General features: G+C 40.9%; 4 pseudogenes; 3 read left to right on the forward strand and 1 right to left on the reverse strand.

The window, feature by feature from the left end:
- Positions 1-2240: 2240 nt before the first annotated feature.
- Positions 2241-5938, reverse strand: LOC149516858 (25S ribosomal RNA; annotated as a pseudogene).
- Positions 5939-11556: 5618 nt separating this feature from the next.
- LOC149516859 (18S ribosomal RNA) lies at positions 11557-12843 on the forward strand (annotated as a pseudogene).
- A 377-nt stretch (positions 12844-13220) lies between these two features.
- Positions 13221-14445, forward strand: LOC149516860 (25S ribosomal RNA; annotated as a pseudogene).
- LOC149516861 (25S ribosomal RNA) lies at positions 14446-15947 on the forward strand (annotated as a pseudogene).
- The last annotated feature ends 838 nt before the right edge of the window (positions 15948-16785 follow it).

A 16785-nucleotide genomic window follows, 5' to 3' on the forward strand; every position in this document is an offset into this window, starting at 1 on the left:
GAGGTTGCCTGTGTATAGCTTCGATTGATAGCATCTGACTGGCTACCTAACTTTAAGGCACCTGCCCACTGGCTCGCACCTGCCTGTGCACCTTTGGGAATTAGGGCACACACTGCCCACACACTTTATCAAATCATGTTTCAGGGCTTACATTGCTCATGCACTATTCTAAGACCATTGTTTCAACCATAAGGCCTTAATCGCTGCTTAGCTCAAGGTTAGTCATTGTAGGACCAAAGCACACTAGGGCCTGACCATCACATATGGGCAGTGATTAAAACTTGAAAAGCTTAAGCATAATGTTCAAGTTTAGTGAAATTGAGCCAGGCCAAGGTGCAGGCATTGGTAAGCAATAAGATGAATTGATAAGCCAAAAAATGGCATTAGAATGGCAGAAATATGAAGATGTGCCTGAACCCACCTATTACACAGCCTCGACTCAAGATACCGATGTAAGGTGTGCAACCTAGTGTGTGTCAATGTTGTTTGAAGGAATTGCTCACACAAAGGACCACTATGTGCCAATGATGGTCAAAGCATATGTTGAGACAAAAGGCCAACATGTCTCGATGGTGGTCAAGGCATGTGCATCTATCATGGTCCGTAAACTGGTCTAAGCCTAAAGATTTTCTTTGAGTCAAAGAGCAATTCCAATTCTGATGGTGTAGAGTTCAACTGCTAAGGGGACCAGGCCTTGAGGCCTACTAAAAGCCCAGGTCTTGAAGCTTACTAAAGGCCCTGGTCATAGGGAACTAGCCCAGAATAGTGGTTCAAGCAGAGATAAAGACTCTAAAGGCTTAGGCACGAGGTTCAAGTTTGGCAAAGTTAAGCTAGTCTTAGATGCAAGTGCTGGTGAGTGTTTATAAGAATTCACAAGCCATAAAAATGGCATTGGCATGGCAAAAATATAAAGATGTATCTAAACCCACCTACTGTTGGTCATGGTGCACATTGTGCATAGCCTAGGCCCATGATACTTATGCATGGTGTGTGATCCAACATGTGTTGATGGTGTTCAAAGGAACTACCTACACAAAAGACCAACATGTGCCACTAGTGGTTGAAGTATGTACCAAGACTAAGGGCCAACATGTCCTGATGGTGGTTGAGGTATCTACATGTTTCATGATCTGTAATTTGGTACAAGCCCAGGGGTTCACTTTGATCAAAAAGTAGTTCTAGTTCTAGTTCTAGTGAGCTAAGATCTGACAACAGGTGGACCAAGCCTACTAGAGGCTAAGGCATGGGGAACTAGCCCAAAATAGTGGTATGGGTAGTGATCAAGACTTTAAAGCTCAGCCAAGGTGTTCAAGTTTGGTAGAATTAAGCTAGGCCTAGGTGCGAACACTGGTGAAAGATGCAAAGGCACACAATCAGACCTAGGTGTAGACAGTAATGATTAAGGTGTGGGTGTATGATCAAACTCAAGTGTAGGAATACCTAAACTCAGTCTTGGGAGGGTCAAATTTGTGGGCTTCTAGAAGGCCTAATACTACAGCATAATGTTTGACAAGCTAGAATTATGCTGAGCACTTAAGTTTTGTAGGCTCACTTAGGTAGATGGACCCAATTCCTGGTCCAATGTTACATGGAGTTTGGCTTTAGATCAGAGCCTATCACACATGCACCAAGCGTCATTTGGTGTCGATGATGAGCAAAGGGCAAACAAATGCCTTAGGTGAAAGGTTCACGGTAAACATACCACACCAAGTGCCAGCATCTACCAAAGAGGTGTCTGAGGCAATAACCCACTCCAAGTGCTAGCATCTATCAAAGAGGTGTCCAAGGCAACAATTTGTACCAAGGGCCCACTTGTGCCAACAATGGCCAAGACAAGTGCCTACACTAAGTGCTAGCATCTGGTGATGGTGTTTGAGGCAACATCCTGAACCAAAGTGCCAAATGGTCTTCGAGGCAAAAATAGGTCAACATCTACCAATGGTGTTGGATGCAATTGCCTATAGGAACCAAGGTCTAGGTGTTGTCGATGGCATGCAGGTAGAATCGATCCAAGGGCCTATTTGTGCAAATGGAGTTTAAGGCAAATACCTAAACCAAGGGCAAGCCCATCCCTATAACAAATGCCAAGGGCATTTAGTTGTCATTTACTTAGATGCTCGAGAGTGGGATGTCATCCCTAGACTAAATCAGTTGCAATGGAGAACACCATTCATCCCCAACCCTAGAGGGGTGTAGTGTAAAAAATTAAAGTGAGGAATTCAATGGGTGTGGGAAGAGGGATGAATCAAAGTGACAAAGGGCTGATCTTAGTGGATCATGACAGCAAGGCCACTTTGCCACTTAAAATACCCCATTGCATATTTAAGTCATCTACAAAAGATTCTACCCACCAATTGATGGGAATTAAGCTCGAATGAGGCTTACACTACTTTTTTTTCTTGGGGATTGTACCTATGACATGTGCCCTTATGGGCCATGGACCCTTACTGTGGGTCAGCAATTGGGAAATAGGCATGTGCATCACTTCTAGCCTAGATTTTGACTTAGAGGTATTCAATCATGATCCAATGTATGGCAGCTTTGTGCCATGGCTTTTCAATTAAGCACAATGACCAATTGTGCAAATCAATGGTTCCTCTCATATTAGGTTGATTACTATTGTGACCTAACATCAATAGGGTAAAACTAACCTATTTCATGATAGTCTAAACCTAGCTCACATTCCCTATTAGTGGGTGAACAATCCAACACTTGGTGAATTTTGCTTGACAATGATAGGAAGAACTAACATCGAAGGATGAAAAAGTAACGTCGCTAGGAATGCTTGGTTGCTACAAGCTAGTTATCCCTGCAATAACTTTTTTGACACCTTTAGCTTCAAATTCTGAAGGTTTAAAGGATTGATAGGCCATGCTTTCATGGTTTATATTTGTATTGGAAATTAAAAACAAATGAGCTTTTACCCATTTGCTCCACCTGAGATTTCTATTCTCGTTAAGCTCATCTTAGGGCACATGTATTATCTTTTAATAGATGTGCCACCCTAGCCAAACTCCCCACCTAACAATGTCTTCCATTTGGATCAACTAGCTAAGGCTAGCCTTGGGTCCAAAAGAAAGGATCACGCCTTGCCTCTTATTCATGGAATAAGTAAAACAATGTTAAAAGTAGTGATATTTCAATTTTGCCCAAGGGCTCGCACTTATCCTATAGCTCTCAAGTCATTTAAGAAAGTTAGACTAAAGTCAAGCTTAATAGGGTTTTCTTTCCCTATTGATTCTGCCAAGCTTGTTCCCTTGGTTGTGGTTTCACTAGATAGTAGACAATTATAATGGGAATCTCATTAATCCATTCATACGCGTCACTAATTAGATGACAAGGCATTTGGCTACCTTAAAAGAGTCATAGTTACTCTCGCTATTTACCTGTGCTTTGTTGAATTTCTTCACTTTGACATTTAGATCACTGCACAAAAATCACATTGCATGGGCATTTGTAAGAACCATCACAATGCATTGTCTTAATTAAATAGTCAATTCCCCCTATCCATACTAGTTATGAGTTAACTATTCATTATCTGAGGAAAGCCCCCTAGGAAACCTATGGAGACCCACATCTACCCTACAAGCCTTTAAAGCTTGATGTCCCTATCAAGCAAAGTCTAATCATAGGACCAAGATCACACCAGACATTGAACTTCTAGAGGTGGCTCCCTATCATGTAGCACTTAGCAACACCTATGATGTAGCACTTAATTATCACTGACTGGTGACCTCCCTAATACCATTTATAGAGACCTACACCTAACTTATAAGGTATTGTCTACTTTGACCTGAAAGACTCACTGTTCTATCCCATAAAAGGTGCCTCACAAGTTTGGGTTTAGATCTTTACATATATATCATATCATATCCATATATTCTTCCAATGTGGGATTAGGGCATTATAAAGTTGTTCCCAGTTCATCCCCCAGCTAGAAAATGATGACCCATTCTCACCACTAGAACAGCTTGAGTAGTGCACTAGCAGTTGATGGGTTTGGGACTAGAACCCTCATGCCTAGCCCTAAGATCTAATCCTTTTCCCAAGGTTACATATTCCATCAACTAGAGGCAATTCACCTTGTAAACCTATTACAACTATAAGTATGACCAAGCATGGATGGCACTTGATCCTCCAGATTTTCAAAGGCCACTAGGAATGAATCGAACACTATGTGACAAGTGTTGCTTTTCCAATCGCTAGACCTTTCCTTTAGTTAAGCCGTTTCTAGGGTAGGCATGATGTTAAACAAAAAGGATAACTCTTCCTGAGGCCTCTGCCTATGTCTTTGGACTCCCTAACATTGCCATCAACCATCGTGTCCTAGTTCAAGAATTTTAAGCTAATTCCCTTTTTAAGCTCACATTAGATGCATTATCGGATCAACTTCCCCCATCTTTTAAGATTGATTAACCCTTGTGCAAGTGTCGTTCACATAGAACCTTTCCCCTTTCGACCTTCAAAGTTCTCATTTAAATATTTGCTACTACCACCAAGATGTGCACTGACAGTCACTCCGCCCAAGCTCATGCCTCAATTTTGCTACGATCATCGTGCCCCTACACATCGGGGCCTAACCTTGCCATGATGGCTGGAAATAGGTCATGAGCTTAAGCACCATCCATTTTGGGGCTAGTTGTTTGGTAGATGAATTGTTACATAGTTCTTAGAAGATTTTGACTTCCATGACCATCATCCTGCTATTTTAATCAACCAACACTCTTTATGGGTTTTAGGTTAACGTGCAGTTAGGCACCATAAATAAGTTTTTGGTTCATCCTGCATTGCCAATTTTGCATACTAAAAATGGCCCACTTGAAGCTTTTGATTTTGTGGCATGGCTCAATAATTTAATTGTACCATCCTACCTATTTAAAGTTTAAGAATAGGTCAAGCGCATTATGCCCTTGATGTCTCTAATCATTGGCTTTACCCGATAAAACTTGCTAAGTGGTCCAGTTATCCTGAGGGAAACTTTGGAAGAAACAAACTACTAGATAGTTCGATTAGTCTTTTGCCCTTATACCCTAGTCAAATGAATAATTTGCATGCTAATATCTCTAAGGTCCTCCATAAGAGTTTCCTCTGGCTTTGCCTTGCTTAGGCATTATTCACCATCTTTCGGGTCCCAATAAGCATGCTCACACTTGAACCTTTCTTAGAATATCAAGGTCAATCGGTGGTGCACCTTCTAGGGATCCCACCAATTAACTTCTTTGCACCTTATGGGTGTTTTCTAGCCCGTTGACTCACACACATGTCAGACTCCTTGGTCTGTGTTTCAAGATGGACTAGATAGGGAGCCTATTGGTAGAAATTGGGAACATGCAAGTGTCGAGGCATGCCGAGATGGCACATGATGCATTCCATAATCACAAAGACGACATCTCCATCAGCATATTGAAAGCTCAGGCTTGGGCCACTATCATGACCCACATCGGTCCATGCCTCAAACCGATTGACGGACTAGCTCTTACCATTCCACATCCAATTGGCATGCATCACTGGCCCTCATTCGCTTCCTTCCTAACAATTTCAAGCACTCTTTGACTTTCTTTCCAAAGTCCTTTTCATCTTTCCCTCACGATACTTGTTCGCATTAGTCTCTCACCCATATTCAGCCTCAAATGGAATTTACCACTGATTGGGGCTACATTCCTAAACAACCCGAGTCACAAACAACGCTTTATGGTGTGATAAAGTCTAGGCACTTTGGGGCTTTCACCTTTTCCACCACCCCTTTCCAAGGGACTTGTGTCCAGTCCGTTACTAAGGATGTTTCTCCAAACTATAATTTGGATGCTAGGGTGCTTAATTCTCAAGCTATGTTATTCCTAGTTCGATCACTGGTACTAGGGGAATCCTGGTAAGTTTCATTTTTTTTATTTATTGGTATGCTTAAACTTAGAGGATAATCTTGCTTTACTTGGGGTGGGATACGAGCATCGACCGAGCCATGTGAAGGGTCTAATGGGGTTTAGATAGACAATGAGCATGTATCATCAGAGATGAGGCACGCTAGGAGGTTTACCACTGACAGTCATGGCGCTATCATTGCTGGGGACTCACTTTCAGGCCAACCACAATTGACAAGATCATGACAGGCCATCTTCTACCCCTTTACCCAGAGTCTGTGAGGGGTTGGAGGGGGTGATGTTGCATGACACCCAAGCAGGTCTACCCTCAACCTAATGGCTTGGGGTGTAACTTTTTTTCACAAACTCGATGGTTCATAGGATGCTATGATTCACACCAAGTATCGCATTTCGTAACGTTTCCATTATCGATGGTCATTTTGGTTTTTCATGACAAAATGAGTCATGATGCTATCGACGCATGCATAGTAAATAGGATGGCAATGGCGCATGTGCTCTTTTTCATTCCAATTCTTAGCATGATTCACACCAATGGATAGGTCATTTGACTATGGGTGGTGATACCAATCATATTGCCTACCTAGGAGGTGGAATGAAGTGATCATCATGCCTACCTGGGGTCAGAAGTGACCAATAATTGGAATGATCTATCCCTATCATGATGAAATTTGAAAGATTACCTAGGCCTATTGGCCAAGGCTATGGACTCATTGAATACATCAATGTAGTGCACATGCGGCCCATAACATATAAGGGCATCACTGACTTGTTATTACCTCAAACTTCCTTGGCATAAGTGGCTAATGTCCCTCTAAGAATCTAGCCATGAAGGATCAACTTTACATAGCTAGTTAGCAGGCTAACATCTTGTTCATTAATAGAATTAGCTAGACATATTACTCCACCAACTAAGAATGGCCATGTACCACCACCCGTAGAATCAAGAAAGAGCACTCATTCTGTTAATCCTTACTATGTCTAGACCTAGTAAGTTTCCCTATGTTAAGTCAAATTAAATTATAAGATCCACTCTTGGTGGTGCCTTTACATCAATTCCTTTAAGTTTCAACCTTACGACCATACTCCCCCTAAAACTAGCTTTAGGATGGCACTAGCCTATGGATCTTTCTTCATATTATCTTCATTTAGCTTGTAAATATCTATCATGATTTTACTAGCCACCATCAGGGTGATTCTCCTAAGGGCAGCCAACTCTGTCTATCTATTCGATGCATTTGCCATTTGATTGGTCCTTCCAGCTGTGTGCTCAAAACAAAATTCAAATTAGGTTGAAAGTCCAGCCATCTAGCTTACTTAGTTGTGAGCCTCAGCTAGGTGAGAAATGACTAACTACCACATTATTAATCTTAATTACAAATTGTGAACCGAACAAATAATGTTGCCATGTTTTCAAACAATTGATTATAGCCAAGAGTTCTTTCTCTTGAACCGTATATCTCTTTTTGGCTTCACTTAACTTTCAACTTTCAAATGCTATCAGGTGTCATTCTTGCAAAAGCACTCATTTAATAGCGAAATTAGATGCATCTATTTGAACTTCAAATGGCTTCCCAATGTCAGGGAGAGCCAAGACAAGGTCCTTCATCATGCTTCCTTTAAGCCTTTAAAAGCCTCTTGACATTCACTTGTCCAATACCACTTATGCTCTTTTTTAAATACCTCTATGAAGGCCTTGACTCTATGAGAATACCCTTCCACAAATCTCCTATAATACTTGGCCAATCTAAAAATGAGTAGAGTTCACTGATATTCTTCAGTGTTGCCCACTCCTTGATAGCCCTAACTTTTTTCATGTCCATTTGAATGTGGCCTTGTTTAATAATGTGGCCTAGGAAGTGAATCCATGTTTGAGCAAATGCACATTTCTCTTTTTTAACGTACAACTAATGGACTTATAGTATTTGAAACACAAGACACAAATGTTTTTATTGCTCTTCTAAGGTAGAACTATAGACCACTATGTCCTCTAAATAGATGACCACAAACTTGTCAAGAAAGTCATGGAACACTTGATTCATCAAGCGAAAAAATGTGGTAGGAGCATTAGTTAATCCAAAAGGCATAACAAGAAATTCAAATACACCATACCATGTTACACAAGTGGTTTTTAGCTCATCTCTTTTAGTAATTCTGACCTGATGTTAGCCATATCTCAAGTCCAATTTGGAGAAGTACTTAGCCTAGTTTAGTTGATCAAACAAATCCATAATAAGAGGGATAGGATATTTGTTTCTCACAGTGACTTTGTTCAAGGCCCTATAGTCTATACACAATTGTAAACTCCTATCACGCTTTCCTGAAATAGCACGAGTGCCCCAAATGGTGCTTTCGATGCTCTAATGAATCTAGCTTGTAAGAGCTCATCTTTTTCTCAATTTAGCCAACTCTGGTGGACCGTGTAATATGGGCCTTTAGTTGGTGTCTTAACTCTCAAAAAAAGCTCAATCTTATGGTCAATTGATCTTTAAAAAGGTAAGATCTTGGGCAATTGCTCTAGCATCACATTTTCAAACTCTTCCAATACTTTCTGTGCCCCATCGGGTATCGATTCCAACTTAATTCCATCTTTATAAATTGACATGGCCACATAGAAAAGCTTCCCTCTCTTTACCTCTTTCTTGAATTGTAATGCTGAAGTCATTTTCTTCTTATGCTTAGGGAGGATCATGGTTGACACAAAACATGGGTGTTCCCCCAAGAACAATAGACAACTAGTAGTGAGGATTAGGATCACCTGAGCCAATATCATGAAGGTCAATCCTAGAACAACTTCAAAGTCATCCATAGGGATTACTATGAAGTTTACGTTTCCTTCCCATGGCACTAACTCAGTCATTAAACTTTTAGAGCTTTCACTAATCACAAAGGTTGGTGAGTTAACCGCTTTCATTTATGCACCATCCTTATTAACCTTGAGACCACATATTTTTGCTTCCTCTAGTGCATTCAAGGTATTGATTACACTTGTATCTACTAAGGCCTTTGTGGTTTTACCATTGAATACTAAGTCCACATACATTAAACCTCTCCTAGGTTCTTTCTTTATCATGTTTAGTTAGGTACAAAGGGCACTAAAAACCATATTGAGCCCATCCTTATTGGCTCCCCCTCAACTTCTTTGACAGTTTTGTGCACTTTGGAAAACTATTGAAAAGAGGCTATCAGAGCATTAAGGGCACCTCTATATGGGCATTCAGCCACTTAATGCAACCCATGGCATAGGAAGCAAGTTAACAGTTGCTTTGGCTTTAAATTTAATGCATTGTTTACCTTGGGTTGGGTATTGTCTTGACCAAAAGGCCTCCTATCTAATCCCTCACTGAAAGGTCAATCCACTTTGGCCATCTTTCCCCCATTCCCAAAGTTGTAGTTACTGTCACCTGATGGAGGGTTATTTCATTTTGAAGAGCTATCATTATAGTCATTAAGACATTTGGTGACAAGGATGGTAGTGGCCACTTCTTTCACCTTTTATCTTTGTAATTCTAGCTTGGCCCAAGGTTTAAGGCCCTTAAGGAAATAAAACATCTTATCATTTTCAGACATGTCTCTAATGTCTAACATGAAGGTAGAAAAGCTCCTTACAAACTCCCACATCATTCCCATTTGCACCAATTCTCAAAGCTTCCTTTAGGCCATATACTCCACATTCTCAAAGAAGAACTAGTTTCTCAATTCCTGCTTAAGATATGCCCAACTTTTAATAGGGCATTCATCATTTACAAATTTTAAATGCCATTATAGCTTGGCATCTTTGGTAGGGTACATTGAGGCCATTACAACCTTATCCTCCTTTGATTCTAAGTGATAGCTTGAAAGTATTATTTTATGTCAAATAAGAAGTTTTCAAGCTGTTTGTTATCTCTTGCCTCATCATAACATGAGGCTCTGACACCTTGGCCTTTTTCCCTTTCCTTATCAAGCTAGAACTCAACCTGGCCACAGCTATTTGTAATGCACCCACTTAGCCCTAAGTTCTCCAAACTCTCTATAGAATACACTCAAGGCATCTTTAGTCTCCTCACCCGCTCATCACCTAGTTGCCAACCCACAATAAGGGCCCATAGGCCCCAAAAGCATGTGTTATAGGTGTAGCCACTAGGCATACAAGTTGCACGGGCCTTCTTAGAGCTCAATTCCCATCGAGTAAGGGGTAGAATCCTTTACAGATGACTTAAATATGTGATAGGGTATTACAAGTGGTAGAATGGCCTTGCTACCATGATCGACTGAGATTCAACCCTTTGTCACTTTAATTCGTCCCTTCCCCCCACACCTACCAAAGTCCTCTCACTTTATTTTTTTACATTACCCTTCTAAGGTTGGGATGAATGGTGTTCTCCATTGCAGTCAATTTAGCAAGGGGTAGACAACCTTCTTTTAAGTGTTCAGATAAATGAAAACCAAATACCCTTGGTGTTTATTAGAGGGACAAGCTCACCCTTACTGCGGACACTTGCCTTGAACTCCATCGACACACTAGCCCTTACATCAGTTTTGCCTACATGCCATCAATAGCACTTGGCCTTGGTTCATACAGGCAATTGTATCCAACACCATTGGTAGATGTTGGCCCATTGTTGCCTTAAAGACCATCAGTAAATGCTGGCCCCTTATTTCAAGATGTTGCCTCATACACCATCACCAGATGTTGGCACTTACAGTGACCATTATTAGAAAAAATAAGCCCTTGGTGTGGGTTGTTGGCTTAGATACCTCTTTGGCAGATACCAGCACTTGAGGGGTTATTGTCTTAGACATCCCTTTGGTAAATGCTGGAACTTGTTGAGGCATGTGTACCATGACTCTCCCACTCAAGGCACTTGTCCACCCCTCAATTGCCATCGACACCAAATGGCACTCGATGTATGTGTGATGGGCTTTAGTCTTAAGCCAAACTCTATGTGGCCTTGGATAGGGAATTGACTCCATCTATCTAAGTTTGCCTATGAAACTCAAGAGCTCAACATAATTCCAACTTGTCAAATATTGTGCTATAGTATAGGCCTTCTAAAAGCTCATAAATCTGATCCTTTTAAGACTATGTTTAGGCACACCTATACTTGGGTTTAACTATACACCCGTGCCTCGATTATTGATGCCCGTATCTAGGTCTGACTGTGTGCCCTTGTATCGTTCACTAGTACCCACACTTGGGCCTACCCTAATTCTGCCAAACTTGAACACCTTGCCTAAGTCTCGGAGCCATGATCACTGTTTCTACCACTATTCTAGGCTAGTTCCCTTTGACCTAGGCCTCTAGTAGGCCTCTAGTAGGCTTCAAGGCTTGGTCCTCCAAGCAATCAAATCCTATCCCACTAGAACTAGAACTACTCCTCAACTCTAAGAGAACCCCTATCATTAGACCAGCTTGCAAACTGTGACATATGCATAAGCCTCAATCACCATCAAGACATGTAGGCCCTTTAGTCTTTACACATGTTTCGACCACCATCTGTACATGCTGGCCATTTGTGTGGGTAGTTTCCTTAAACACCATCGACACATGTTAGCCATGCACCACATGTAGGATCTTAGGCCTAGGTCGTACACCATGCATACTATGATCTAGCAGTAGGTGGGTTCAGGCATATCTTCATATTTCCATCATGCCAATGCCATTTTTATAGGTTGTAAGTTCATATAGGTGCTCACCAACACCCGTAAATGGGCCTGGCTCAATTCTACCAAATTGAAATGCAATGTCTAAGCCTCTAGAGTCTTAATCATTGCCTGTACCACTATTCTAGGCAAGTTCTCCTCAACCTGGACCTTTAATAGGCCTCAAGGCTTGGTCTTTCTAGCAGTTGGACCTTATCCTGTTAGAACTAGAACTGTTCCTAAACTTGAAGAGAACCCCTAAGCCTAGACTAGCTTACAGACTGTAACACATACGTATGCCTCGACCACCATTCTTAGCAAATTAAAGTGCTCAAAGTACTCCTACGTTTGTATACATTAACATGGGATAACATCATAGGATTTTAGTCCTATTGTGTTGGCCTACGGGATAAAAGTAATGATTAATAAGGACAGTCAGCGGCATTCAAATTTAATAGTCAGAGGTGAATTTTTTAGATTTATGAAAAAGAAACAACTACAAAAGCATTTGCCAATGATTTTTTCAATAATCAAGAATGAAAGTTGGGGGCTCAAAGACTATCAAATACCATCATAGTCTCAACCATAAACAATGTTAACCAACAATTAATGGATGTTACTTTTAGGACTCCACCAACACCTTATGAGAAATCAAAGTCTTTAGGTTCCATGGGGGGTCACAAGACTGAAACTTAAAAGAATTTATGAAAGGGCAACACTAGGAGTGGAGTCTGTGGCTTAATTTGACTTAACACGAGAAAACTTACCAAGTCTAGACATAGTAAGGTTTGATAGACTGAGAGCTCTTTCTTGATTCTATAGGTGGTGGTGCATGGCCATTCTTAGTTGGTGGAATGATTTGTCTAGTTAATTCCATTAACGAAAGAGACCTCTATCTAATAACTAGCTACGCGGAGGTGATCCTTTATGGCTAGCTTCTTAGATGGACTATGGTTGCTTAGGTTGAGAGAGTTTGAGGCAATCACAGGGTTGTGATGCCTTTAGATGTTCTAGGCCACATGCATGCCACACTAATGTATTCAATAAGTCCATAGCCTTGGCCGATAGGCATGGGTAATTTTTAAACTTTAATCATGATGGAGATAGATCATTGCAATTATTGGTCTTCAAAAAGGAATTCCTAGTAATTTAAGTCATCAGCTCACATTGACTATGTCTTTGCTCTTTGTACACATTGCCCATTACTCCAAGCAATTGAATGGTCCGATAAAGTGTTTGGATCACGGTGACATGGATGGTTCTCTACTCATGAAACTTATCATTTAGAGGGTGGAGAAGTTGTAACAAGGTTTTCATAGGTGAACCTACTAAAACATCATTATTGAAACCCACTCATCAAATGACCTGCGAGTGCATTAATGAAACACTAAGGGGACGAGGGTACTTTCATGCCCTGAGCCCCTTCTGGACCTTAACAGGCATGAAGGTCACTTGCTCTACCTTTTAGACAACCGAAACGATCAGTATCACCACCCGCGATCGAATAACAAACCACTAGTGTGAATCAGGTCAAGGAACCAAAATGAAAAAAAGCACATGTGCCATCACCATCCTATTTGCGGTGCATGAGAGGGTGGCATTATGACTCCTTTTGTCACGAAAAACCAAAATGACTCTCGGTAACAAATATCCTAGCTCTCACATCGATGAAAAACATAGTAAAATATGATACTTTGTGTGAATTGTAAAATCCCATGAACCATCGAATTTTTGAACGCAAGTTATACACTAAGCCATTAGGCTGAGGGCACACATACCTAGTTTCATGCATCATTGCCCCCTCAAACCCCCCACCTGTTAAGCATTAGGTGTTAAATTGTGAGAAGTGTTCAAGTGTGAGCATGTCTATTATGACCTAAAAGATGGTGAAATATGCCTAAAAAGGGGGAAGCTAGAGTAAACTTTGGTGGAGGCCCACAATGATACTAACTTGCAGATCATTCATATAACTTGGGTATAGGGGCAAAAGACTTATCAAACCATCTAATAGCTAGTTCCCTCCAAAGTTTCCTTTAAGATAGCTAAAGCCCTTAGCAAGTTCTATAGGGTAAATCCAATGATTAGATGTATCACAAACTTAATGCCCTTGACCTATTCTCAAACTTTAAATAGGTAGGACGATGTAGCTACTTCATTAAGCCACACCATGAAATCAAGAGCTATAAGTGGGCCATTTTTGGTAAGCAAAACTGCTGATGCAAGATGAATTGGAAGTCAAGTTATGGTAACCAATAGTGCACTAACCTAGAACTCATTAAGGGTGTTGGTCAATTAAGACAGCAAGACGATGGTCATGAAAGTTAAAATCCATGAAGAAGTGTGTAACAACTCACCTGTCGAATCAACTAGCCCCAAAAATGGATGGTGCTTAAGCGTACAACCTATACCTAACCATCAAGGGAAGGGCTAGGCCCCATTGAGTAGGAGATCATGGTGGTCATCACAAAACTTGAGGCACGAGCCTGGGTAGAGCAACTATCGATGTAGATCTTGGTGGTAGTAGCAAATATTCAAATGAGAACTTTGAAGGCTGAAGAGGGGAAAGGTTCCATATGAACAACACTTACACATGGGATAATTGATCCTAAAAGATAGGGGAAGCCCATTCGACAGCATGTTCAACATGAGCTTCGAAAGGGAATCAGGTTAAAATTCTTGAACTGAGATGTGATGATTGATAGCAACGTTAAGAAGTCCAAAGATGCTAGTAAGAACCTCAAGAAAAGTTACATTTTCTATTTAACAACTTTCCCACCCTAGAAACAACTAAGCTAGAGATAGGGTCCAACAGTTGGAAGAGTACCACATCTCAAATGGTATCCGATGCACCACCAGGCCCTTGCAAATCTAGAAGACCAAATGCCATCAGTGCCTAGTCATACTCATAATCGCATCAGGTCTCCAAGGTGAATAGCCTTTGGTTGATGGAACAATGTAGGCAGAGAAGTCGACAAAATGGATTTGTAACCTCAGGAAAAAGATTGGCTTTGAGGGTTGGGAATGAGGGTCCGAGTCTCAAACCCCTCGATTACTGGTGCACTACTCTAGCTATTTTCACAGCAAGGATAGGTCACTGCAATCCAGTCAGGGGAGGATTAGGAATGGCTCATTCGGGGGCCTTTCTTAGGTGATGAACAGTCAACTCAAAATTGGAACAAACAAGGGGAATCTAACTATTTAATTAAAACAAATCATTGTGATGGTCTCTATGGATGCTCACACAATGTGATTTCTACCCAATGCTCTGAATGTCAAAGTGAAGAATTCAACTAAGTGTAGGTAAATGGTATGAGTAATTATGATTTTCTTAAGGTAGCTAAATGCCTCGTCATCTAGTTAGTGACACACATGAATGGATTAACGAGATTCCCACTATTCCTATTTACTACCTAGTGAAACCATAGCCAAAAGAACAGGCTTGGTAGAATCAATGAAAAAAGAAGACCTTATTAAGCTTGACTCTAGTCCAACTTTGTGCAATGACTTGAGAGGTGTAGGATAAGTGGGAGCCCTTAGGCAAAATTAAAATACCAATACTTTTAATGTTATTTTACTTATTTTGTGAATCAAAAGAGGGGCACAACCTCTTTTTATACACCAAAGGTTGACCTTGGTTGGTCGATCCAGATGGAAGACATTGTCAGGTAGGGAGTTTGGCTAGGGTGGCACAATTTTTAAAAGATAATGTAGGTGTCCTAAGATGAGCTCAATGAGAATACAAATCGTATGTGGAACAAAAGGGTAAAAGTTCATTTGATTTTGATTGCCAGTATAAATATAAACCATAAAAGCATGGCCTATCGATTTTTTAAACCTTTGAATTTGATGCAAGAGGTGTTAGAAAAGTTACCATAGGGATAACTAGCTTATGGTAGCCAAGTGTTCATAGCGATGTTGCTTTTTGTTCTTTTGATGTCAACTCTTCCTATCATTGTGAAGTAGAATTCACCAAGTGTTGGATTGTTCACCCACCAATAGGAAATATGAGCTGGGTTTAGACTATCATAAGGTAGGTTAGTTTTTCCCAACTGATGATAGCATCACAATAGTAATTCAACCTAGTATGAGAGGAACTATTGACTCACATAATTGGTCATCATGCTTGGTTAAAAAGCCATTGGTACGAAGCTACCATGCACTAGATTATGACTAATTGCCTCTAAGTTAGAATCTAAGCTAAAAATGATGCATATGCCTATCGCCCAATTGTCGACCCACAGTAGGGGCCATGGCCCCCAAGGGCATATGTTGTAGGTGCAGCCCCTAAGGAAGATGAGCCGTACAGGCTTTCTTAGAGCTTAATTCCCATTAAGTGGTTGGTAGAATCCTTTGGAGATGACTTAAATATGTAATGGAGTATTGTAAGTGGCAAAGTGGCCTTATGGCCATGATCCATTGAGATTCAACCCTTCATTGCTTTGATTTGTCCCTTCTCTACACACCCATTGAAGTCTTCTCACTTCATTTCTTTTATAGTACACCCTTTTAAGGTTGGGGATGGATAGTGTTCTTCTCCATTACAATAGATTCGGCTGAGGGATGACATTTCCCCTTCGAGTGTCCAAGTAAATGACAACCAAATGCCTTTGGTACTTGTTTCATGGATGGACAGGCCCTTGCATCATACTCAATTGGCACACACTGGCCCCTGCATTGGTTCTACCCGTATGCTATTAATCACACTTAGCCCTTAGTTCATGTGGGCAATCACATCCAACACCATCGACAAATGCTGGCCCATTGTTGCCTTGAACACCATCAATAGAAGCTAGCCTATTGTTGCCTTCAACTCTATCAAAGATGTTGGCTTTTTGGTAGAGGATGTTGCCTTAGACACCATCAGCAGATGCTGGCACTTGGTGCAGGTGTCACGAACTTTGACCTTAGACTCAGAATCCGTATGGCCTTAGGCTTGGAATCTCCTCTTTTATGCCTAAGTTAGCCTAAAACATAAGCGTGCGGGCACTAGAACAATGGGAAGGGTTGATTACACAAGTTAAAGAGAAACAGGTTAACAAGGCAGAATGCTAGAATATGCTGTGTGTTCACTGAAAAAGAAGTGTTTGATGGTGTACTAATGAGGGTGGAGCAGCCCTCTATTTATAGTTGAGGCTCTAGCTACACTTAATGGCAATATCCCTAGAATAAAGGCTAAAATCATGAGATTACACAGATTACAATCAATCAGGATTCTAACTCTTGATTTCTAGGGTCAATCAAATTTACCAAGAGGCTCCTGCTGATCCTGCAAGCTTTCAGAATG

The sequence above is a fragment of the Durio zibethinus genome, chromosome 9, assembly GCF_047325235.1.
Source record: "Durio zibethinus cultivar Kanyao isolate XHJ-2024 chromosome 9, ASM4732523v1, whole genome shotgun sequence".
Lineage (NCBI taxonomy): Eukaryota > Viridiplantae > Streptophyta > Magnoliopsida > Malvales > Malvaceae > Durio > Durio zibethinus.